General features: G+C 36.2%; 1 long non-coding RNA gene across 1 annotated transcript; it reads right to left on the bottom strand.

Moving 5' to 3' along the window:
- Positions 1 to 22,477: 22,477 nt before the first annotated feature.
- LOC131064508 (uncharacterized) lies at positions 22,478 to 26,240 on the bottom strand. The gene is made up of 3 exons (XR_009111287.2): positions 23,687 to 26,240; positions 22,847 to 23,592; positions 22,478 to 22,740 (listed from the first exon to the last, which is right to left on the bottom strand). It is a non-coding gene; the product is annotated as an uncharacterized LOC131064508 (long non-coding RNA).
- Positions 26,241 to 26,323: the final 83 nt, after the last annotated feature.

Raw genomic sequence — 26,323 nt, 5'->3', positions numbered from 1 at the left:
CCTTTTCCAAATCAAAGCAGAGTTAAAAACTCTATCAGGCACAAACTCACCCATTATGCCAAAAATCGAAACACCACTTTGTCCCAGTTTAAAATACATTTCTTCATCACCATCACCTGTAATTATTCCCTACTTTGAGTGTGGATGAGTAACCGCTTTTCTTTTGTTGACCTCTAGTAGGTTAGTTTGAGTCTGCATTTCTACTAGCAAATGTTTGGGTTTCTCAGCTGTTGTCGGTGCCACTGTATCTGTCTGAACCTTTTCCTCTTCATGTTTCTCATAATGTACCTCTATTGGTTTCTCTATGCTTTCCATTGCTAGTTTCTCTGATTGTGTCTCAGTGTTAACTACCATTTTTTCTGTATGTACCTCTGAACTGTCTACTATCGGTATCTCAATAGATTTATCAGTAGCTAGTTTCTCAATAGGTTTTTCAGTGTGTACATCAGTGGTATCTGTCTTTCCAGTATCTAGGGGATCAATTGATTGTTAAGTATATGTTTCAATCCCAATCTCAATGTTTCCAACTGTATCCTCAACATTTTTCTCAACTGCAGTGTTTTTTGTTAGTGGCTCAGTTGCCACATCTCTCTTCTCAATTGTTTCCTTATCAACCACAATGTTGACTTCTTGTGTATCAATATTCATGGTATACAACACCTCTGAATCAGGATTGGTGTCTTCATGTGTTGTCTCCATACTCTCAACATTATCTATTATCGGTGGTGTATCAATAGTTTGTGCCGGTGGAGTATTAGAAGGAGGTGGGGGCAACATGTTTGTTACCTTTATGCTTGGAGGACCACCTACCTTGCCTTTACCTTTATCTTTTTCCTTTTGATAAACTTTGAAAGTCTTTGTACGTTTAAGTTCTTCTTGCTTTTCCTTCTCTACAAAGAAGATATCCTATTTGTCTGTTGTCTCTTCAGTGATCTCATATACTCTACCAGCCATTAATGCTACATGTCGGTGACCGGTGGAAAATACAGTCCTGTTTGCTTCACTTATCAGTTCATCAATCTCTTCTACTGATCTTACTGGGTAAACTGCAACTAGTTTCTCTATCTTTATCTTCTTGTCCAGATCAACAATTGCTAACCTTTTTGCATCTAATCTTCTTTACAAGTCACTAGGTAGATCATCTACAACTTCTATCAAAAATTTCTTATAAATATCTAAGTGTAGAATAACATTGTTTTCTATGCTTTCCTTTTCTTCATTAGTGAACATGTTATACAACTTGTCGACGTTTGACAAGTTACCATCTTCAGTTATTTCATTCAGAAGTTTGTCATTTTCCTTATCGGAAGCCTTACTGCATGTTGTTTTTGTCTTGTTCTCTTGTAAGCAGGTGAGGGTACCGGTGATGGTTTTCTTTTTCTTTCTACCCTTTTAAATTCAGCCAGTATTTCACTGTCATAGGAGGTACCAACTGGTGAAGTGTTTCTGGTTGTAGTCCTTCCAATTCACTTTCCTTAATACAAGTTTTATTCAATATATCTTCCTTGATTTCTTTTGCCTATCTAGTTGCCTTTCTAACTATCTGTTCTATTTTCTTTATTCATTTATGTGATTGAACTTTTCTTTCAATGGTTTCTACATTTCCAAATACTTCTTCTGTTGGTTTTTTAGGGGCTTCTAGAAGGGCTTTTGCACAAGTTTCTATTATGTTTTTATCTTCCTCATAACCCATCTTTGTAACCCAAACTGTCCTCAGAACCACTGCCTCCATCCAAATTTCATCCTTCTTTATAACAAAACATATCTCTTTTTGATATTTATCAACTATGGATCGAGATAGTCTTTCCCTATTTTTCATTCTAGCCTTCAGTGCCTGAAAGTGTTCAATTATGTTCTTCTCCCTGTCATCTCCCATGTTATTAAGAATATCCAAAAGTTGTTTTCCTACTGGTATGTCAAATCCAAAATCCTTTCTACCAATATCGGGAGCTTCCTTGGTGATATACAACAATAGACATACAAGTAGGTTAACAAATCTGAATATGCCTTTCTTATCACCCTTAATATTTTTCAGATTTTCTATTAGCTCATCTTTTAACCATTCACATTTGTCAATCTTTGCATTATTTTTTACTAAGTCATAAGCACTCTTGATACATAAACTAGAAACAAAGCTTAATTTGTTGGCATGTGTAGCTTTGTATCCAAGAATCATGCTAATGAATCTTACATTGATATCGTTTACATCATTGACTCTTAAGGATCTCTTGTCATAGGTTGCACCGGTTAGGGTCATTATAGTGTCGTTTGGAACCTTTTTAGTCTTGTCAGGCCTGCTACCGGTAGAAGGTAAGCCTGTCACAGCCCTAACTGCTTCTTTTGTTATCTTATGAATGGAATCTAGCCAAAAGAACTCCCCATGAACTATGTTGAATACAATCCTTATAACCTCTTTGGGAAAATCAGGAATGCTAAGTATCTCCACAAAACCTGGGGTTTCAACTATCTTGTGTTCCGATTTTACATTACCATTTTCATCACATATTACCATCCTATACATGTTCATAATCTCATCAACACCTAGTTCTTAAATATGACAATGTATGTAAATTCTAAGATCCTCAACATAAGCAACTCGTTTGGGTATTTTATAAAATGCTCCTAGGGTATCATCCTTCTTCGCTACTTCAGGAATGATTTTAAATACGGGCCTAGGGCATTTAATCACTTGAATTACTATAGGGTTTGGAATGAATTCAAGTGTAGAGGAGGAAGCCATTGTATAAATACCTTAATCTGCCTTTAGGTTTGAATGCTTGAATGATTTGCTTCACTTCTTTGTTGTGGATGCCTTCGCTCCGGTTTTTCGCGCTCTAAGGAAATTTGAGTGCTCGGTGAATGAAAAAGAGTGAAAAACACTTGCTTTATAATGTCATTTCCTTCAACTACCACATTAAATGTTTGTCGGTTAAGTGAAACTCAACACATCTGCCGATAAAGAAGTAATTCAACTTCTCACCATCAACCGAGGGTAAACTAGCATTTTTTTCAATTTGTTGCCATACCCCCAAAGGATTTCTTTTCAATTAGATGAAGAATCTCCTGTCGGTGGAGTGATACTCTATTCTACCGGTGAAGGAATAGCTTCATTAACATTTTGATCTGACTTTCTAATCAATTGTTTTGAAAATTCTTGCTTTACTTCTTCAACCTTCTCTTTACCTTTCAAAGTGGGTCCTTTGTTATTTGTCGGTGATGCCTTACTTCTATAAAATTTTGCAATATTTCCAATCTTGTTACAAGCATAACAAGTCACATTATTCTTCTGAATAGTTTTTCCATATCCTATACTGGTATGTGTTCTGCATTGATTAGATAAGTGTCCAAATCTTCCACAAACATAACATCTTACATTCATTCTACAGTTTTCTGAATTATGACCAATTTTGTTGCATTTAGAACATTGACCGGTAGGTACATTGGTGTTCTGATAGTTTCTAGATCTACATTGATTTTCTCTATGACCATACTTGTTACAATTAAAGCATTTCCCATTAAATTTGTAGGCATTAGGTTGTCTTACCGATTTATTATGATCATGATTGTTTGCAGTACCAGAGCTTTCACCAACTTCAAAGACAAGACCATTAGAATCTCCATTAGGTTTCTAATTTTTCAGCATGTCATCAAGTTCTTCTGAGCTTTTGTTGAATTTATCCTTGTGTTGATTTGCAGTAGCCAACTCATTTTCTAAGAAATCTTTCTGTCTCGTGAGTTCAGTTTTATCATGCTCCAAGTGAATCATATCTGTCTTCAACATATCATTTTTATGATTGAGTCTTAGATTTTCATTTCCAGCATCACTGATTCTCCTAGTCAAGTCATCTTCATTCTTCTTTCAGTCTTCAATGTCTTTACAAAACCTCATAGTCATATCTTGCATCTCATTCCTCAAGGTCATGTTTTCTTGCTTCATCTTGCTTACAAGATCATTAAGAGTTTCTTTTTCATCATCATCACTCTGTATCTTCTCATGAAGTTCTCTTCTTTTGTTCCTAGCAATAGTGAGATTTTCTTGAAGTCCTTGAATGATTTCCTGTGCAACCTTTAGATCATCTTCAAGTTTCATATTTTTCAACTTTTCAACATCATAATCTGCAAGAGCTATTTCCAATTGCTTTCTTAGGTTTTCCATCTATATCGGTGTCAGAATATTCCTCAAGCTATTAGGATTTTGAAACTAGAGGACCAAGCTTTGATACCAATTGTTAGGATTCCCAAAGATACTGAGAGGGAGGGGGGGTGAATCAGTATCTTGCCGGTTAACAAATTTTCTTATCTTATTAAACAAATTTCATTCCAAAACAATGTACCGGTAAACCAGAAATAATGCAGTAAATAAGATCAATGACCACAACATAGAAAGCACACCATAACACAATATTTTTAACAAGGAAACTCGATGTGGGAAAAACCTCGTTGAGATTTATGACCCACAATATTCACTCACTGGCCAATAAATGAATATTACTTACAATAGGGGCCTGCACATCCAGGAAGGCCAACTTCCTAAAACTCACTACTTAATTACAAAAAGGGAAGTCTCACCGACTTACAAAATGTATTATACAAATCTAATATCATGTACTGCTTCGGTTCAACATCTGCTATGCCAGGTTCAATACCGGTTTAAGCTCATACAACTTCCATAAACCTTATTCCAAAATCTGCCTTAATATTCGCATGTTCGCATCTGCCTATTAAATTCCATACATAAATGATCCTACAAGATCTCATACTTATATGAGTCCTATTACAATTCTCCTTGTCGACTTACAAAAAGATTTTACAATTAAATACAAAATATAATAAACAAAATCCTATTGGTTGGGGTGTCGGTAATCATCTTTTCCGCTGCCAATGTTAGTGCCTGTGTTGGTGCCATAGGATTGTAAGATTTCCATAAATGACAATACCTTCAATCACCTACAATTTCTCATTGGAGTGTGCATTTTGCAACAAGGGGGAGGGAGAGAGGAGGGGGGCAGAAGGGAAGGAGGGAGGGAGAGAGGGAAAGAAGAGGGGGAGAGTGGGAGAGAAGAAGGGGTATGGAGGAAGGAAGAGGGAGAGTACGGGGGAGGGAGAGAGAGGAGAGGGGAGAGGGAGAGAGAGAGGGGGAAGGGAGGGAGAGGGAGAGAGAGGTAAGGAGGGAGAGGGAGATAGAGGGGGAGAGAGAGAGAGAGAGAGAGAGAGAGAGAGAGAGAGAGAGAGAGAGAGAGAGAGAGAGAGAAGGTAGAGAGAGGGACAGAGGTAGAGGGAGGGAGAGAGGGAGAGAAAAGGGGGGAGGGTGGGAGAGAAGAAGGGGTATGGAGGAAGGGAGGGACAGAGAGAGAGAGAGAGGGAGAGAGAGGGAGAGGGAGAGAGAGAGGGAATGAGGGAGAGGGAAGGAGGGAGAGGGAGAGAGAGAGGGGGGCGGGAAGGTAGAGAGAGGGAGAGAGGTAGAGGGAGGGACAGAGGGAGAGAAGAGGGGGGAGGGAAGGTAGAGAGAGGGAGAGAGGGAGAGGGAGGGAGGGTGGGAGAGAAGAGGGGGGAGGGTGGGAGAGAAGAAGGGGTATGGAGGAAGGGAGAGAGAGAGAGAGAGAGAGAGAGAGAGAGGCAAGAGTATGGGGGAGGGAGAGAGGAGGGGGGCAGAAGGGAAGGAGGAAGGGAGAGAGGGAGAGAAGAGGGGGGAGGGTGGGAGAGAAGAAGGGGTATGGAGGAAGGGAGAGGGAAAGTAGGGGAGGGAGGGAGAGGAGAGAGGAGAGGGAGAGAGCGAGGGGGGAGGGACAGGGAGAGAGAGGGAGAGGTAGAGGGAGGGAGAGAGGTAGAGGGAGGGACAGAGGGACAGAAGAGGGGGGAGGGAAGGAGGGATAGGGAGAGAGAGAGAGAGGGAAGGAGGGACAGGGAGAGAGAGGGAGAGGGAGAGAGAGGGGGGAGGGAAGGTAGAGAGAGGGAGAGAGGTAGAGGGAGGGAGAGGAAGAGATATTGAATCCAGGACACAATATGACCCTTAGAACACAATATGACCCCTAACAACATCTAAGGGGTCATAGGGTGTCCTGAGGGGTCATATGACACTATATTATCCCTTAGCACACCATAGGACCTATAACGACACCAAATGGTGTCCTAAGGGGTCATAGAACACCATAGGACCCTTTAGAACACCATATGGTGTTGTTCTGGGTCATTGGTGTCCCGAGGGGTCTTAAGGGGTCACAAGACACCATATGACCTCTTAGGAAATAATACGACCTCTAATGACACCTAAGGGGTCATATGGTGGGCTAATAAAATGATATATTAAATTTAAAGTTATGTATAGAGCATCATACAACGAGACTCCAAGCAAACAAACAATGAGGCTTCACTAAAAAGCAAGTGTAAGAGCTTGACCTAACCCTAAGAGTACTACCTAATTTCTAAAACATATGATGCTATTAAATTTGCAAGGTTATAAGACTGATCTTGATTGTGACTATAGGAATTAGACACTTGATTTCTTTCATGGGTATGTACCATTCCAAGCTATTTGACAAGTGATGATCATCATATACTACCACTGCCATGCATATAACAAACTTTAATTTCTTTAGGTGACAGGCGTTGTGTAACAACATGGGAACTCTCGCATACCCAACACTATCATTCTACAAGACATTGTATGTGTTACTCTCCCTCTTTCTCTTCCTACCTATTATTTCCTTCTGAAACAGATATTGCAAGTACTCTGACTCATCATGTTGCTTTGTTGACACTATTTTCCACATCTGCTCTGCTCATTAAAAACACATTCGAGAAGACTATTGCTGCAGGTTTCCTTGTTTGTCATGGTAATACATCGATGGTTCAATTTCAAACCCTATTCCTCCTATTCAATATACATACACAAATCCATCAGTCATCGAGACTCCAAGTGAACAAACAATGAGGCTTCGCTAAAAAGAAAGTGTAAGAGCTTGACCTAACCCTAAGAGTATTGCCTAAGTTCTAAAACATATGATGTTATTAAATTTGCAAGGTTATAAGACTGATCTCGATTGTGACTATAGGAATTACACACTTGATTTTTTTCATGGGTATGTACCGTTCCAAGTTGTTTGACAAGTAATGATCATCATATACTACCACTGCCATGCATACAACAAACATTAATTTCTTTAGGTGACAGGCATTGTGTAACAACATGGGAACTCTCGCATACCCACCACTATCATTCTACAGGACATCATCTATGTTAATCTCCCTCTTTCTCTTCCTACCTGTTGTTTCCTTATGAAAAACATATTACAGGTACTCTGACTCATCATGTTGCTTTGTTGACACTATTTTCCACATCTGCTCTGCTCATTAAAAACACATTCAAGAAGAATATTGCTACAAGTTTCCTTGTTTGTCACGGTAAAACACCCATGGTTCAATTTCAAACCCTATTCCTCCTATTCAATATACACACACAAATCCATCACTCATCAAGACTCCAAGCAAACAAACAATGAGATTTCACTAAAAAGCAAGTGTAAGAGCTTGACCTAACCCTAAGAGTACTACCTAAGTTCTAAAACATATGATGCTATTAAATTTGCAAGGTTATAAGACTGATCTTGATTGTGATTATAGGAATTATGCACTTGATTTCTTTCATGGGTATGTACCATTCCAAGTTGTTTGACAAGTGATGATCATCATATTCTACCACTGCCATGCATACAACAAACTTTAATTTCTTTAGGTGACAGGCATTGTGTAACAAAATGGGAACTCTCGCATACCCACCACTATCATTTTACAGGACATCATCTGTGTTACTCTCCCTCTTTCTCTTCCTACTTGTTGTTTCCTTCTGAAAAACATATTGCAAGTACTCTGACTCATCATATTGCTTTGTTGACACTATTTGCCACATCTACTCTGCTCATTAAAAACACATTCGAGAAGAATATTGCTACAAGTCTCCTTGTTTGTCACGGTAATACACCCGTGGTTCAATTTCAAACCCTATTCCTCCTATTCAATATACACACACATATACATCAGTCAATTTTCTTAGGAGAGCATAAGTGATAAAAATCAAAGAGGAAGTTGCAAATAAGAAATAAATTCACTTACTTCTATAGAAGTGCAGACACAGTTGCAGTGGGGTATGGAGGGAGGGAGGGAGAGAAGAAGAGAAAGAGGGATGGGGTATGGAGGAAGGGAGAGAGAGAGAGAGAGAGAGAGAGAGAGAGAGAGAGAGAGATGGGGTATGGAGGAAGGGAGAGAGAAAGAGGGATGGGTTATGATTCGTGCACGAACAGGTACCTAATTTTCAAGATGTGCTCAGTTGAAAAAATCATTAAAAAAAACTACTCTACAAAAAATTACAAAAAAATACACATCTTCTAGTACTCACTCTTAACTATCTTTCTACCAAAGGATTTGTCAAAATACTAAATCTAACTATGACTTTTTTGATGTGCACGTCAGACACTATGTTATGTTTTTCAAAAAAAATCAGGGGCAGTGTTTCGTGCACAAAGGATTTGACTCCTTTAATCTTATCCAATTTCGAAAATGCTTAGTAGTTTGGAAACTAGATTTAGAGTACTACAATATTTTTTCTTTGATTATCTTCATATCTTGAGTGGATGACTTTCAAATTTTGCCTCCAAGTTCAGGTTCACCTGATTTCAGAAAAAAAAAAGTGTCCACTTATACCCCCCTTTTTTACCACCATCTTTGTGCACTTACCCGACTCTCAAAGTCTACAATCAAACTGATCACATGTCTTATTAATCAATTCATCACTCGGAATCTATCAACATCAACATGTCTTATATAGGGAAAGGTACACTCGAAACTAGATAGATCGGTCTTATACGGGGTAGTCACTATTTGAATCTAGACATTCTTATCTATCAATCTATCAACATCAAGATCAACATGTCTTATACAAGGATAGGTACACTCAAAACCAGACAGATCGGTCTTATACGGGGTACTCACTCTTTGAAGCCAGACATTCTTATCAATCATTGAACAAATCAAAACAATGGCATAGATCAGCGTGACTACTAGATTAGCCTTGTCTTTATCAAATTGATGGCAATACATGTTTCATTTTTCAAAAACAATCCAAAAACAAATCAAAAAGTGCAATAAAAACAAGTGGTGAAAACCTAGCAACAGTCACTATTTGTGAGAGAATAACTCCTCATCTATCAGTACTTATATCATATCTTTGATCCATCTGATCTAAACCCATAGAGATCACCAAACACTTATACATGCATCATTATCCTAGACATACTTAGCGTAGTCATTTTCCTTGATTATCTAAACAGTTATCCACATCATATCCCACTATGGCTTGGTGATCAATGTATATATCCACATCAATGAGTATCTATAACTAGTGGCAAAATTCATCTCACTTTAGCATTCAGACAAAAAACAAGGATCGCAACATACTAAGGAAACCATTGTCAAAGCTACTCATCGGACTAGAAAACAGGATCATTATCCAACTACAACTTCAACACACACACAATGGATGATTTATTCTGAATTATGATTTGTTTACATTTGACATGAAGTTTTCAATATTTGTATCTTGATTTCTGAATCATTAGATCTCCTGAGCTACTCAAGGATGCACCAAGCTAGGGTAGCCATGAAGGAATTTGATATTTTCTTTGGTTTTCTATCTATAAGGTGATCATTCGTATGGTACATTTTTTTCTCGAGACATGATTGGAAACATATCATTGAAGACATTTTCCATTTTGCACATAAAAATGGTTAACTCTTGTCTATTTTACACAAGCAACACTCAGGTCATCTTGGTTCAATTATACCTCGATGCTTATGTCATCTTCCAATATCAAAATCCATGTAAGTTATACTCAGGTCGTTATGGTTCAATTATACTATAATGCTTGTATCAACTTTCAACAAATCAAGGGCCAATGATGAAAATAAAGGAAACACTGGTACTTTGATCACAACAGATGGCAACATTGAGAATGAGAATGCATATTAAGCTTTGCATTAGCTGCACATCATTATTATCTTAATCTTACATTAGGTTGCATATCAATTTAATCTTGCATTAGTATCATTTCATTATCATTAGCATTTTAATATTGCATTAGGTTGCATATCATTTTAATATTGCATTAGTATCATTTTATTATCATCATCATCGTCATGTCATTCTAACTTCTCATATCATACATCTCATTTTCAAGATGCATCTCATCATCATCATCTAGTAACATTCATCATTGCATCCATCATATGCATATCTATCGCATCATCATGGAATCTTTCTTCACTTTCATATCTTCATCATTCTTCCAACTATAATCTATCATGTCTTATACAAGATGTATCTTTCCTAAAACCAAATGTTTTGATCATGTCTTATACAGGATATATCGTTCTTGAAATCAGACGCTTTGATCATTTTTGTCTTATACAGGAAGTGTCATTCCCGAAACCAGACTTGACCTCAATCTTATCAATTCTATCAATTCAATGAATCTTATTAATTCTATCAATCCAATAAATCTTATCAATTGTATCAATCCATTTCAACTGATCCATTCTATCATATGTTATACAAGATGTATCTTTCCTAAAATTAGACGTTTTGGTCAAGTCTTATATAGGATATATCATTCTTGAAACCACACGCTTTGATCATTTTTGTCTTATAGATGAGGTGTCATTCCCGAAACCAGACTTGACCTCAATCTTATCAATTCTATCAATCCAATCAATCTGATCAATTTTATCAAACCCATGCATGTCATCAACTATCCACTCTTCTATCTTTCAAATTACATTCCTCTTCTTTCGAGAGATCATTCATGCCTTTAGTACACGAACAATCTCCTAAGGGAGCATTATCATATCGAATCTCCATATCAGTTTCATATCAACACCAGCTTCATATTGACTTTTCATATCAAAAAAATTCTTCATATTTGGGGCATCATCATATCGAATCTCCATATCAAATTCATATCAGTTTCATATCGACACTAGCTTCATATCGACTTTTCATATCAAATCAATTCTTCATATCTAGGGCATTATCATATCGAATCTCCACATCAATTTCATATCAGTTTCATATCGACACTAGCTTCATATCGAATTTTCATATCAAATCAATTCTTCATATCTGGGGCATCATATCGAATATCCACATCAGTTTCATATCAGTGTTTCATATCAAAATCAATTTTTCATATCCAAGGAATCATGTCGACATCTTTGGCAACAACATCATCTCAAAAAATTTGGAGGAAAAATTGAGCATTTTTCTTTGAATCAACATGTGGTCACAAGTTAACTCAAAGAGGGGCAGAATGTAGACACCTAAAAGTTGCACAACAAATTAAGTGAATTTTATTCATTTAATTATCCCTATTTCTTTCAATTAATTAAATTAAGATTAAATTAATATCCCTATTCTTCTAAATTAGCCTATTAATCAAATTAAACATTTTATTAATATTTCCCTTCTTCTATCCTAGCCATTTAATTAAATTTACATTTAATTAAAATTCCCCCCCTAGCCATTTTAATTAAATCTACATTTAATTAAAAACCCTTTTACATTTAAATAAATCTAAATTTATTTAAAAATCCCCCCACTTGCAAAATCCTACAAATACAAGTTGCAACCAACAATTAAAATAAATTAATTTTATTTTAATTAAAATCCTTTTCCCTCATCTACTTGCAAAATCCTACATCTCCCACTTGCCTCCTAAACCCCTTTTGGATTCTTCTAAACCCTTTTAATTATCCTAATCATGCCCTTTCCCTAAATTTGAGGGGGTCACTTCTCAAATTTGGAAGAAAGTCTTCTAAATGCATTTAAGACTTATTTTCCTTCAACAAGCTAACTTGTTGAGTTCCCCAAATTTGGAAGGACTCTAACAAATTTGTCCCCAAAGTCTTCCTAACCATTAATGGTTAACTCAACCTTCACACATGGTTAGAGACTTTCTCTCTAACTTAACCTTCATCTAACTCAAGGGTCTCATCAGGCACTTATGGCTTTGACCCTAGTTATCCTATTAACCCTTGCACAAGATTTTACCCCTTGGGTAAAGGCTTTATCCTTTGGTTATCCACTAATCTAACCATAACCTTACCTCCTAAGGTAACCTTCATGTCTCCTCAGACATTTAATGCCTCTTACATCTCCTCTGAATCCCTCTCAAGGTGACATTTGTCAACTTGAGATTGGACTGAATCCCTCACAGGGATTGATAACTTTCAATCCTAGCCCTTGTTGAGATTATTCAATCTCAATCCTCCATTGCACTATTTTCCCTATAAATAGAGCCCATTCCTTCTTCAAAATAATCAAGTCTTTTATCCATCAAACTTATAGTTATTTTGTAGGTTAAGGAGATCTCTTTGTTATCTTCAAACATTAAGCATTCATCTTATAGCATTTTAGTTTCATTTAGCTTAAATGCATTTCCTTTTCTAGCTTAATTAACTCATCTAATAGCATTTAATCTTGAATTTGGAATTAACCTTGTTTCATATCTTCATCATCTTGAGCATTTAGTCTTGCATCTTGAATTTCATCTTAATCCATCATCTTAGCTTTCACTAGGATCTTAGTTGCATCCATTTTGATCCTAAAATCATTTAAATATCGTTCTCTAGGTTGTCATCTTGAGGATCAAGTGCTCTTCCAAGTGAGGGCCACCTTGAATCTTAGAGATTTTTAGGGATAGAGAAGCATGGAATGATTTCAAAGAGTTTAGATTCATTTAAATTGTTTTGATTGATTTCTAACTCTAATGCAACTTTTCATGTGTGTGTTTGAGATGTTTTCCCCTATTGCAGGTTGATACCACATTCCAAGCCTACAACAATAATATAGACCAAAATATTTTTTTGTTTGGTTGAATAATATTCTCTATATTGTCATTTTTTATAAAATATTACACATTGAAAAAATAGATAAAAATAATTGGGTAAGTGCACCAAGATGGTGAACAAAAAAGGGGTATAAGTGGCCACATTTGTTTTTCTAAAAATAGGTAAACCTAAACTTCAAAGAGATATTTGAAGGTCATGCATTCAAAAATAGGAGTTGAGAAAAGAATAAGAATTGTATTACTCTGAATCTAGTTTCTAAACTACTAAATGTTTTTAAAATTGGATAAGACTAAGAGGGTCAAACCTCTCACGCACAAAAAACTGTTTCTAATTTTTTCAGAAAAACATAACATAGTTGTTTTCGTGCGCTACACAAAATATATAATTATATTTAGTATTTTGAAAAACCCTTTGGTAGGATAATAGGTAAGAGTGAGATCTAAAAGTTGTGTATTTTTTGTAATTTTCCGTTGATTATTTTTTTAAATGATTTTTTGAAGTGACTGCATCCTGATAATTTGGTACTTGTTCGTGCACTAGGCATAACTTGCATCAAAATAAGAAAAAATGCAAACTCTTTTTTTAAAGTGTATAAATCTAGTGTAGAACAATAATATGTAATTTATTTTGAATTTGATCAAGTATATCAAAAGTTATTACAAAAATGGTAGACATATGTCTGTGAGGACTGTCAAGGCATTGATAAAGAAAATTTAAGTTTACTATGCTAATGTTGTCCAAAAATAGAAAAATTTATATGGTCAGAAAACTGAGATGTGTGAGATTATCGTGGTAATTTTAGAAGTACCCACTTGATCATTTGTAAACCTAATGACGACAAAGTCGAGAAATCATGTTGGACGATGAAAAAACGTGTAAAGAGACAAAAATGGGGGGGAAATGGGCTTGCAAGCCTTAGGGTCATTTTCCAACCCTCTTACCAAGCCAAAACCTGCACGGGTTTTGAAAAACAAATAGTACTATTTGCAGCTACACATAACTCATACGGGTTATGTATAACTAAAACCATTATTTTATATTTCACAAAATCCATACGGATTATGTAGAACTAAAACCATTATTTTGTGTTTCACAAAACCCGTACGGGTTATGAAGACATAATAATGTATGCTTGTAAACTTAACATTTACTACACATATGTATAGACATACATATATAATATTTGTTTATGTATATTTATATATGCATATCTATAGTTATATATACATATATTTATATAGATATATGTATATATGTTTGTATACATGCATGTCTCTCTTCTTTTCCTCTCTCTCTCATCTTCCTTCCCCCATCACCATCTATGTCTATTCTGAGCCCTAATTATCCTCCTTGAGTTCTATCTCATCTCTCTCCCCCTCACACTTCTCCCTCTGTCAATTCTCTCACCCTTTTATCCTTCTCGTTCTCTCTCTACCTCATTCTCTCACCCTCTCCTCCTTCTCCTACTCTGTCTTTGTCTCTGTCTCTGTCTCTGTCTCTCCCTCTCTCCTATTCTCTCTCCCTCTCCCTCTCTTTATCATATTCTTCCCATCTCTACCATCTCTCTCCCTCTCTTTATCATATTCTTCCCATCTCTACCCTCCCTCTCCCTCCCCCTCTCCTTATCCTTTTCTCTCCCTCTCTTCCTATCTCCTATTCTCTCTTACCCTCTCTCTCTCTCTCTCTCTCCCCAGTCTAACTCTCACTCTCTCTCTCTCTCTCTCTCTCTCTCTCTCTCTCTCTCTCTCTCTCCTTTTCCCAATCTCCCTCTCTTTCCCTCTCCCCCTCACCTTTTCTCAATATCCCTCTCTCTCTCTCTCTCTCTCTCTCTCTCTCTCTCTCTCTCTCTCTCTCTCTCCCTCTCTCCCTTCTCTTAATCCTATTCTCATCCTCTCTCCCTTCTCTTTCTTTCCCTCTCTCTCTTTCTCCTTCTATCTCTCTCCCCACTTCCTATATGGTTTCTAGTTCTACATAACCCGTATGGGTTATGTAAAATTAAGGCCAAAACTTCTAGTTCTACATAACCTGTACGAGTTATGACAAATTGTGAATGTTCACATGAGGTTTTCATAACTTATACGGGTTATGGAAAAATCTTAATATATTTTAGTCCCAATGGCCTAAAAACCAGCATTGCAAATTGTTTGAAGGCCCCACTGCTTTTGCACTTGATTTTCTGGGACAGTAACAGTCAAGTTTTCATTTTTTTTTGTCACTTTTACTTTGAAATGATTGATTTCTCTCGTATATTGGATTATTTTTTAATTTATTTTATCATTGTTACTTTAGATTATAACAAAATGATGATCATTTTTTGTTTTTGTTCTTTGATTATGATTGATTTGTCTTGTATTTTAGTTTTTTTAAAGTTATTTTATTAATGTTACTTTAGATTATAACAAAATGATGATCATTTGTTGTTTTTTTACTATTTGATTGTGGATTGTCATCATGATGTTATGTGTAGAACAATGGGAAAGAACAAGAGAGGAACAAATGAACAAAGAGAGGCAGCAAAGGAAAGACAAAGGGAGTGTATGAGGAGATTACATGAAGGTACGTCATCTAATGCACCTAATAAAAGTGGTGAGCATTCAACAATTGAAATTGATATGATGAATGCACCAAATCAAAATGATCAACATACACCAATTCAAATGCATATGATGAATGCACCTAATGAATGCAATGAGCATACACCATTTGAAAATGATTTGGTGAATGCACATGTTAATGAAATTGAAGAAGATACACCATTTGAATTTGATGTGAGCAATGCACATAATGCACCTAATGAAAATGAAGAGCATGCACCAATCTTAACACCCCTTAGAATAATTTGTAGAAAAACAAAGTTCCTAATAAATATTGATGAAATTATTGTGAAGCCAATGCATGATACAATTTCTAAAAGAACTTGTAGAAGAACGGTTAGAATAATTTGGAATAACTATTTTGAAAACTTAAATCAAAGTGGAAGATGCCAATTAGTTGTTGAAATGATTAAAAGTCTGAAATTTAGAGAGACAATGAAAATTTTAGGGTTAAGAACATCTGAAAATAATAGTGAAAGAACCATTGTGAGAAATATTTTTGATGCATACCAAGCCATTGGTTTGAAATCACGCACTAAAGATGCTAATGTTACTCGTCGTGTCCTCACATAAACTGTAATGGGAAAGGAAATGAAAAAATCTCATTTAATAAGAAAAACAAGTAAGTCATTAAGGATAAGTAGAGCCACATTACACTATGCCCTAGAGAGGCGAGAGAAAATTGAGGATCCTAACAATAATTCTCTTTGAGCATTCTCAGGTAGACTCCCATGCAAGGACAAGGTTGTTGTTGATGCACTAAGAACATTAATTGAGAAATATTGGCATGACAATACAAGGGTTTCACCCAACCAAAGAGATGTTGTTAGAAGAAGAATTGGAATTAGTAATCCTGAGCCACATCCAAAACACTATTTAGATACAACTCAAACACAATTTTATGAAAGGTTTCTTCAAAGTTTTCCTCAAATTAAAATTACTCAAATATTTTTTGAGATGACAAAACCATTTTATGTTAAGATTAATCATGCACATACTACATGTTGTTGTAGGGTCCATGTTGAATTTTCCATGCATTATGATATTTATCGCTATATATGTTGTACTTTGCACACTAACGATGTTTTGTAGGAATGTGGTCTACAAGCACCTCCTAAGTCACTGAGAGAATTTATTTCAAGTGTACTCTGTAGACGAGATGACGGGTGCATTTACTATAAGATGATGTGTTTGAGAGGTTTTTGTCCTACATGTAGCAGTTTGCAACAGTTGCATAGATGCCTACATCTGGATAGCACACATGAAATTGGTAAGGAACTAGTTTCTATTGGAAAATACAAGTCAGACACATATGGTGTTAAAGATGAAAAAGAATTAAAGAGGTGTGATTTAGTGAAGAGGGATATATGCGTAGCTGATTTTATGAAGATCTTTCAAGAGAAACTAGTGTATGAGTACATAGGTCACACACATATAGCTAGGTGGTTAGATAAGCAATTCAAGTTGTGTAAGGACACTTTCCCCCTCGGCACTATTGTCTCTGTCATTGATTTTGCTGAGAATTATACACTAAAGCCGCAAAATAAAGTACAATTTATGTATTTTTTGTACACATAGAATTCATGCATGCACATGATAGCACCGAGGAGGACAGAAAGGTTATAAGAGAAATATCACCTCTATATTAGTGATGATCGTACTCATTCCTCAAAGTTTGTGCAAGGATGCTTTACAGTCTTCTATGATAGTTAAAGGGAAAGAGATATAAGATACAACCAACACTTAATATGGTCGGACAATTACAACACACAATTCAGGAATGCAAGGATGTTCTATTGGTTGACTAAGATGCATGTGACAAGTAGTGTGCAACATTTTTGGAATTTCATTGAGGCAGGGCATGGAAAGGGATAGCATGATGGTGCAGGTGCATGTGCGAAAAGAGCTTTTACCAGAGAGGAATTGAAGTACGAAGGTGGGGCAATGTTAATATATGCAGAAATAATTGTGCAATGGTGTAACTCTATAATGGGACCAGGTAATGCAGGTAAGTCTATGGTTTCTAGATATTTTTGGTTAATACGTGAATCTAACATTGAAAACTATCTACATTGTTGTACACTTACAGGATCAAGTGACGTGCATTCATTTAGAAGTTGAAATGTAGCATCACTGGCTATTTATACTAGACAGATTGCATGCTTTTATTCTTTGTGTATGCATTTTGTGTGGGATGAATGTGAATCAAAAGAGTGGGCTGACCAATGGTCTTGTAGACCTTTACAAACCCTAGATACATATCAACTTCCTAGAGCACTACAAATACACCAGATTGAAGCATCAGTGGATTTTGACCATGTATCAAACATAGTTGAACCAGGTAAAGGGTTGCAATTTGTTACTTGGGTAAAATCAATTTTAAGCTCAATTTATTAGTATTAAGTTATGTTGATGTTGGTATTAACTTCTATCCTTCTATTAAATGCAAGTCATGTATATGCAGTTATTGTGGATGAGAACAATGAAGAAGGAATAAATTATTTTTTCTGTCATTGTATTGAGGCCAGAAGGAAATTGACTTCTATAGTGGTTGATGGAGAGGGTATTGAGTACCCAAAAGGATCCATTGTTGTGACAAGGACATGGCTTAGAAGGTACCATTGTTGTGTCGAGTTGTATTGAGACCTCTTAAACTCATTTATTTATCAGTCATTTTATTGATTTTGGCATTAACTTATCCGTTTATAAAATGTAGGTACCCTATCAGAAATTTTAATGTCTGGCTGTTTGAGCACTTTGAGACACATATACATATTCTTCATTACTCAAACCTTCTTGTTGCAACAAATATTCATTTGATTAAATATCGTGATAGACCTCTTAACAAGGATTTGTGGAAAGTTCATGAATCTAACCACGAGGCAATACTTGAGACCCTAAGGGTTAGAGCTGATCCAAAAGGTTCACTTGATTGATTTTGGGCCATCTAAAAGAATAATTCTACAATATGGTAGAATAATTTTGACAATTTTGTATCTATCTTTTGCGATACGTTGTAACTTTACTTTTTTGGATGTGCTATACATGCATATGAGTTGTAATATGCATATGAGCTCTAATGTGCATATGTAGATGCCAAATTTTGTATATAAAAACATCAATGAGTTGTAATGTGCATATCTAGATGTTAAATTTTTTATAAAAAACAATAATGAGTTGTAATGTGTATATCTAGGTGCTAAATTTTGTATAAAAATACAACGAGTTGTAATTTGCATATTTAGATGCAAAATTTTGTATATATAAACTATAATGAGTTTGATCATTTATATTAGATGTCAAATTTTATATATAAAAGTGTCCATGGGGCTGATTTCCAAATTTTGAGAGCCCAAATTTGTACCATTTGATTATAAATACATTTGTAATAAATTTGTACCATTTTATTATAAATTTGTACTATTTGGTTATAAATAACCCTTTCTGATTCTGACATATGTTAAATAACTTGCAAATGGGTATATGAATATGAAATTTCTTTTCCAAGTGTTTTGGGAAAGTTTTGAGTTATTGTTGAATTACCCGATTTGAAGGGCTAGTAGGAATAAGCCTCCTAAGTCTTGTTTTGTGTATTGGGACGTGAACTAGTCAACTTGGGCATGTAGAACCTTGTATCAAGGTTTCATAGGTGTGTTAAACTACTAAGTTATGTTTGGTTAAGCCGTTGAAGTTGAAAACCCCATTTGAGTGGTTGGGTGATGCCTTGAGAGTGCATTGAGACAAGGTGTGAAAGGGTGAGAAACTTAGTATTGGATGATTCGAGTTTGACTCTCTTTAAGTAAATTGAGTGTGATTAGAAGAAGGCACAACTATCTACATCAATAAGTGCCACGGTCTCCGAATTACGCTATGTCAAAGTTTGACTGTTTTTTCCACTTTGAGCGCGCAAGGGAAAGCGTTGCTACGAGGTGGCTTGGAATGATCAGATGCCTTAGGGAGAGAGACAACGACACACCTAGTGTAAACCCATCCATATAGACATGCTCGCGTAGATGGTTCATTCCCATGACGAGCAGAAAGAAAGATGCACTATTTTGCCACCTTTCACTAACAGTTTTTGATGCATCAGAAAATATCACCACAAGAAAATAGAATAGAGTTGTCTGAAACTGAGAGAGTATTTTTTAGGTAGCGTCAACACGACCCTGTAGGTTTGAACAACTCGTCCATAAGTGCCACGGTTTACGAGTTATGTGACATCAAAGTTTTACTGTTTTTTCCACTTTGAGCGCTCAAGGGAAAGCGTCGCTACGGAGGTGGGAAGAGAGACAACGACACACCTAGCTTAAAACCTAGCCACCTGGACACTCTTGCGTTAAGTTTTCATTCCCACAATGAGCAGAACGAAAGATGCACTATTTTGCCACCTCTCACTGACGGTTTTTTATGCGACATAAAAAATCTCACCAAACGAAAACGAAATCGATTTTTCTGAAACTGAGAGAGGCTTTTTAGACAGCAACAACATGACCCTATCATTTTGAATGGCTAATCCATAAGTACCACGGTCTCTGAGTTATGCGATGTCAAAGTTTGACCATTTTTTCCACTTTGAGCGCTCAAGGGAAAGCATCACTACGAGGTGGTTCAGAATGATAAAACATCTTGGGGAGAGATACAAGGGCACACTTAGCGTAAAGCCGGCCACCCGGATGCGCTCACATTGACAGTTCATTCCCATGAAGAGCATAATGAAAGATGCACTATTTTGCCCCCTCTCACTGACGATTTTTTATGCAATAGAAAAAATATCACTAAAAGAAAACGAAATCAAGTTTTCTGAAACTGAGAGAGGCTTTCTTAAGCAGTGACAACACGACTCCATAGGTTTGAATGGCTCATCCATAAGTGCCATGGTCTCTGAGTTACGCGACATCAAAGTTTGATTGTTTTTTCCACTTTGAGTGCTCAAGGGAAAGCGTCGCTACGAGGTGGCTTAAAACAATCGGGCGTCTTCGAGAGTGAGACAAGGGCACATCTAATGTGAACTCGACCACCCAGATGCGCTCGCGCTGATGGTTCATTCCCATGATGAGCAGAATGAAAGATGCACTGTTTTGCCACCTCTCACTGATGGTTTTTAATGGTTTTTGATATGACAGAAAAAATCTCACCACAAGAAAATGGAATCAATTTATTGAAACCTGAGAGAGGATTTTTTAGGCAGCAACAAAAAGACCCCATCGGTTTGAACGGATCATCCATAAGTGGCACGGTCTCCGAGTTACGCGACCTCAAAGTTTGACCATTTTTTCCACTTTGAGCACTCAAGGGAAAACATTGCTACAAGGTGGCTCAGAATGATCGAACATCTTAGGGAGAGAGACAAGGGCACACCTAGTGTAAACCTAATCACCTGGATGCGCTCGCACTGATGGTTCATTTCCATGACGAGCAGAACGAAAGATGCACTATTTTGCCACCTGTCACTGATGGTTTTTGATGCAACAGAAAACATCTCACCACAAAAAAATAAAATTGAGTTGTCCAAAACTAAGAGAGGCTTTTTTAGGAAGCAACAACACGACCCCGTAGGTTTGAACGACGCATGCATAAGTGCCACGGTCTTTGAGTTACATGACATCAAATTTTGACCATTTTTTCCACTTTGAGCACTCAAGGGAAAGCATCGCTATGAGGTGGCTCGGAATAATCGGACGTCCAAGGGAGTGAGACAAGGGAACACATAATGTAAACTCAGCCACCCAAATGTGCTCGTGCTGACGATTAGTTCCCCTGATGAGCAGAATGAAAGATGCATTATTTTGCCACCTCTCACTAACGGTTTTTGATGGTTTTTGATGCAACAGAAAAAATCTCACCACAAGAAAATGGAATCGATTTGTTCGAAACCGAGAGAGGCTTTTTTAGGTAGTGACAACATGACCCCATAGGTTCAAACGGATCATCCATAAGTGCACTATTTTGCCACCTCTCACTAACAGTTTTTGATGAAAGAAGAGATAATTGGTTTCATTTGATGTTAAAATGATTGCTTCAACTCTTCTTTTATAGGCGATTTGGATGAATAGGTGTGTCTCTTACCCTAAGGCCGACTTGTTATGGAATAAAATTTAAATGAAAACCTTACCTAAGTCAAATCATCCTTAGATAAATTTCAAATCTGCTTTGGGCGCTCAAATCTTGTCTTAATTGATTCTTGAAATGATGAACTTCACTCCATAATATCAACTCCCAAAGTTATCTTGTTTTCTCTCAACTCATGAAGTAACAAAAATTTGCTCTCCTTGTTCAATACATGAAAACTTTGCTCTGAAGCATGAGTTTATGAAATGATAACTTCGCTCCTTATCTCAAACACAGGAAGTAACAATTTCATTCCTCCTTAGCAACCCTTGAAGTGAATGATTTCGCTCCATTTAGGTCAAACATGAAGTAAAGAATTTTATTTGAAGCTTGTAGCTCTTAAAGTTATCAATTTCACTCATAAATACTGATTCATAAAGCAAGAAACTTCACTTAACTCTTTTGATACTTAAAATATGCATTTCGCTCCTAGTTGTTTGAAGTCGAAGTTCACTCCTAAACTCTCACACTTGAAGTTCGCTCCAAACGTGAAGTCATGAAGTAAAACTTTGAAATCCAAGACACACTCAAAGGTGAGGTAAATTATGAAAGAGCTAAAGATTACTTCATTGCACATTCAAATGTTCAAACTCATGCAGCTTACTTTCATCAATCCTCAAAAGGACTCAAAGAAAATTCACTCAATCAAAATACACAATATCAGCATTCCCGGTGTCGATACTTGGGTACGTGTGTATACACAATATGAGAAATAGATAGTTTAAAAGTATATGCCATATGAGCTACATGTAATGAACAAATTGGATCACATTTTAAGACATATACACAATGAACAAGTTTGATCACATTTCATTAGCAAATAACTAAGTTTCAAGAATATCAAGTTTCATATATATCAATGAACAAATTGGATTGAATATCAAGTTTCATATATATCAAAATGACCAATAATCGTGTACATATCAAAAAATGGCATAGATGCCAAATCAATAATAGTTACAAAAATGTGGCATGTGCCATGTCTGTCAAAGTCGATATATACATATACAAATGTCGAATATATAAAAAAAATTGGTCCTTCAATGACCACAAATACAACTATATGTCTCTATCGATATCTATGATTGTGCGGATCATCGAAATCGAGTCTCTTCAAAGTAGTACGTGGCTCTGCAGGTGACTGCACAAGGCCAATTCAAATGTCGAATCAGGTATATTTTCTCAATATAACATCAAAATAACTAAATACTGAAATCTAAATTGTTTGAAGTTGAAATCTTGATTACCTCATCTTTGTCTTTTGCAATTGGGTGAGGTTGAGGATCTATGGGATGTCCTGAAGGGGATTATAAGTAGTAAAACAACATTAATACAAGTTAATAACATACATGTCAAATAACACATAATAACTAAAAATGAATAGACTAAAAAACTAAAGCATATCAGAGCCTCAGATGGATGTGCTATGGTCATAGGAGGCAAAGTCATAGATGAATCAGTTACGATCATTTCCTATATCCATGGTAAGTGATCCAAAAGGAGTTAACAAGAGGGTTTCAACTTCGTTGTGCACTTAGTGAAAAAGAGTTGATCTAAGACAGACATAGCCTTTCCCTTTGTCATGTTGGATCCCATATTATATGTGTAGAACTTCTAATGAAATGGAATGGTAGAACATCTGTAGGAAGTTTGCAAGGGGGTTGTAATAGGTTAAAGACAATTATACAAGTTGATAACCCAAAGTTGTTGACAAACTAGATAGAACAAATATTTTTAACATATGTAGAACAAATGTACACCAAAGCCTCGTATAGTTCTCCTGTAACCTTAGGAGGCCTAGTTGAATTTGATGCAACTATTACCATTTCTAGTATGAAAAATGATAACATATGATATAGACATAAAAAGATTTAGTTATTTCGAACAAGCAAGAATGCAATTTCCAAAGTGAATATGAAGATATCACCTCTTCCCTCTACTGAACCTCATCGACATCACGTACATTCATTAATTCCGTAAACCCCATATGTTTCTGTATATAGAACAAATAAATTAGGTGCATTTATCAATATCTACATATGCATGTTTAATCATAATACATTTCAACAAATGAAGTACCCAATTACCTTTTGTTATTTGGGTGTCCGAGAGGATATCTTTTTCTGCCTCAGAGTGCTAGAGGATGGCTTTCTCACACGAGATGTGCTCGAGGCAGATGGGGTAAACTAACCAAAAAAAATTAACATAAGGGAAAAGAGCATGTATTTAATATATCACTTAAGTCAAAAATAAAAAAATATAAATGGTACCGCATAACTATCTTGGCCAAAGTCAATGGCCGAAAGCATGATATCCTCAAGTTGGGACATCTCAGCCCCTGATAAGCCCTATAAAACACCAAGTAATGATACATATAATTAACAAAAGGTATTTTGAAACCAATGTATTATTATATTTTTAACAAATTTATAAATATTTACCTTTGGTGGCAAAACTACTCGTGACCCTGGAGTCGACTGGAAAATATGTGGTGTACTCCCACCACGTGCTGCACCTTGCAATGCATTTTATTTATATGTCACTTTAAATTGTTCTAAAAATAAAAATTCATTTCTTTTTATAAGATTTAGTCACTTAATTGATAACATGTCATAAACAGAATTAAACGCACCTATGTCTGATAGCGAGGGAACAACATATTGATCAGGTCATCGGTGAGGGCCACATCCTCTGTGGTGGAAGCATGACATCTACTCTCGGAACATGTACACGAATGAGATGTCGAACCATCCTCATTTGTGTCAGTGTCTACACTAGAACATACACCTTGGCAAGTGGCGCACATATGTTGAATGGGCTGGCCCGTGCCAAATGATGCATGAGGTGACGCTAATGAAGGAGGTGTCACAAGTGCTGGTACATCCTCTTCTCTGACCAACTGTGTGTCATGTTGAACAATGACATCAGTCAATGATGCAACTGCCTGAAGAGTTTGTAATTCCATAGACTCCTTCAAGGATATAGGGACAGTGACATGAACCATGGGTTTAGGAGTTGTACGCCTCCTATGTTGTGGTTGTACCACCCTATGGGCCCCAGGTCTATTCAGCGCAGAGCCTCTCCCTCTACCCTGAAATTGTCGGATGTCAAAGTAATTCGGCTTCTCGTCGAAGATAAAGTCACAATACAACTTTCTCAAAAAATATAGAGGCACCTCCCAATTATTACAAGGTGGCTGGTCAAAGACCGTATACCACCTATCCCAAAAAGATTCTTTCATCCTAGCATGAACACGCCAATTTATAGAAAACCGAGTCATATTTAATTCTAGGTTGTTACTGGTAATAGGATCGGTGAAAAGAGAACATATGTCAACTTTAAGTATGCCCTTTTTTTCACTTGATCATATGACAACCCATCCGCATAAAATGTTCGACATCTATCCCTCCATGAACCCCATTTCGTAACCTCCCTAGATACTGCATTTGCACCATTGGCCATTGTTTCTAGCATTCTGGTGAGGGTTGCGTGGTGCTCAAGCCTAGAGGACCTCAACCTATTCACCAATATAGAAATTTGGGCACAATTTTGTGTAAGGTGATTTATGAGATCCTTTTGTCTGGCATCTACATGATCTAATGGACGACATGGATGGTTTCAGGGTGGCGGTGGTTGTTGAGGAGCAACATTTTGAGGATTTTGTGGTTGTGGAGCAACGTCTTGAGGGTTTTCTTGTTGCTCATGTACAATGTTTACAGAGTTTGCTTGTGTTGCTTGTGCAAGAGGAGGTCTTTGTTGTTTATTTCATTTTTCGAGATTACTTGAAGAACCTAACATCAAATTAATACAAAAAAAACTTAAATCAATTAAAAATCCCTACTTCAATTAAAATGCAAACAAAAATAACCAAACCAATCAAATCTTACCTATTCAATGAGATGCGATTGTTGAAATTGCTCTTAATGCTGGAAAAATTCAAAATGATTACAAACTCGTGCGGGTTCTGTGGTTTATTGGCTTCCTTTTGATGTTGTTCCATGAGTTTTGACGTTGAAAATGGCCAAAACCCGTGGGCTACCAAGAAAAATAATGTTCCTCAAAACCCGTTTGAGGAACTTTTGATTTTTTATTAAAAAACATAATGTTCCTCAAAAACCGTTGAGGAACCTTTTGTTTTTAAATTGTTTTTGGCTAGGCTTGGTGTTACCAAGTCTAGCACGTTTTTGAATTTTCAGAACCCGCACGAGATATGAAAAATTTGGTTTTTTTTTTTGGTATGTGGCCACTTTTCTATTCACCATCTTGGTGCACTTACCCAATCAACCTTATGTATATATCAAAACAAATAAAATATTCTAAATTTAAAATTAAAAAAATGATAAATTTTAATATCTATAATATTTAAATATGTAATTATTATTATGTCAATAGACATCTACAATGGCAGCAATCCCTATAGGATGTGAGCAAGAATATGTGAAGGAAAAAGACAAAACACAAAGATAAGCATCAAATTTTAAAATGTTGTTTCAAAGAACCTTATTTGTCTACTTTCCTTCAATATTGCGTTTGGATTTCACTCTATTTTCAAAAATAGTAAAAAAAATTAATGAAAATAACACTCTAATAGTGAATAAAATAATAATTTCTAAAATAAAATAATTTCCTGAATAATGATATCTATTTAGTATATTTTACATAATTGTTTCATTTCAATAAAATATAATTTTTCATTCCAATAAAACATAATTTTTCATTTTGTA

Source organism: Cryptomeria japonica, chromosome 7 (genome assembly GCF_030272615.1).
Source record: "Cryptomeria japonica chromosome 7, Sugi_1.0, whole genome shotgun sequence".
In the NCBI taxonomy this organism is placed as follows: Eukaryota; Viridiplantae; Streptophyta; class Pinopsida; order Cupressales; family Cupressaceae; genus Cryptomeria; species Cryptomeria japonica.
This window is presented reverse-complemented; position numbering and strand designations above follow the sequence as displayed.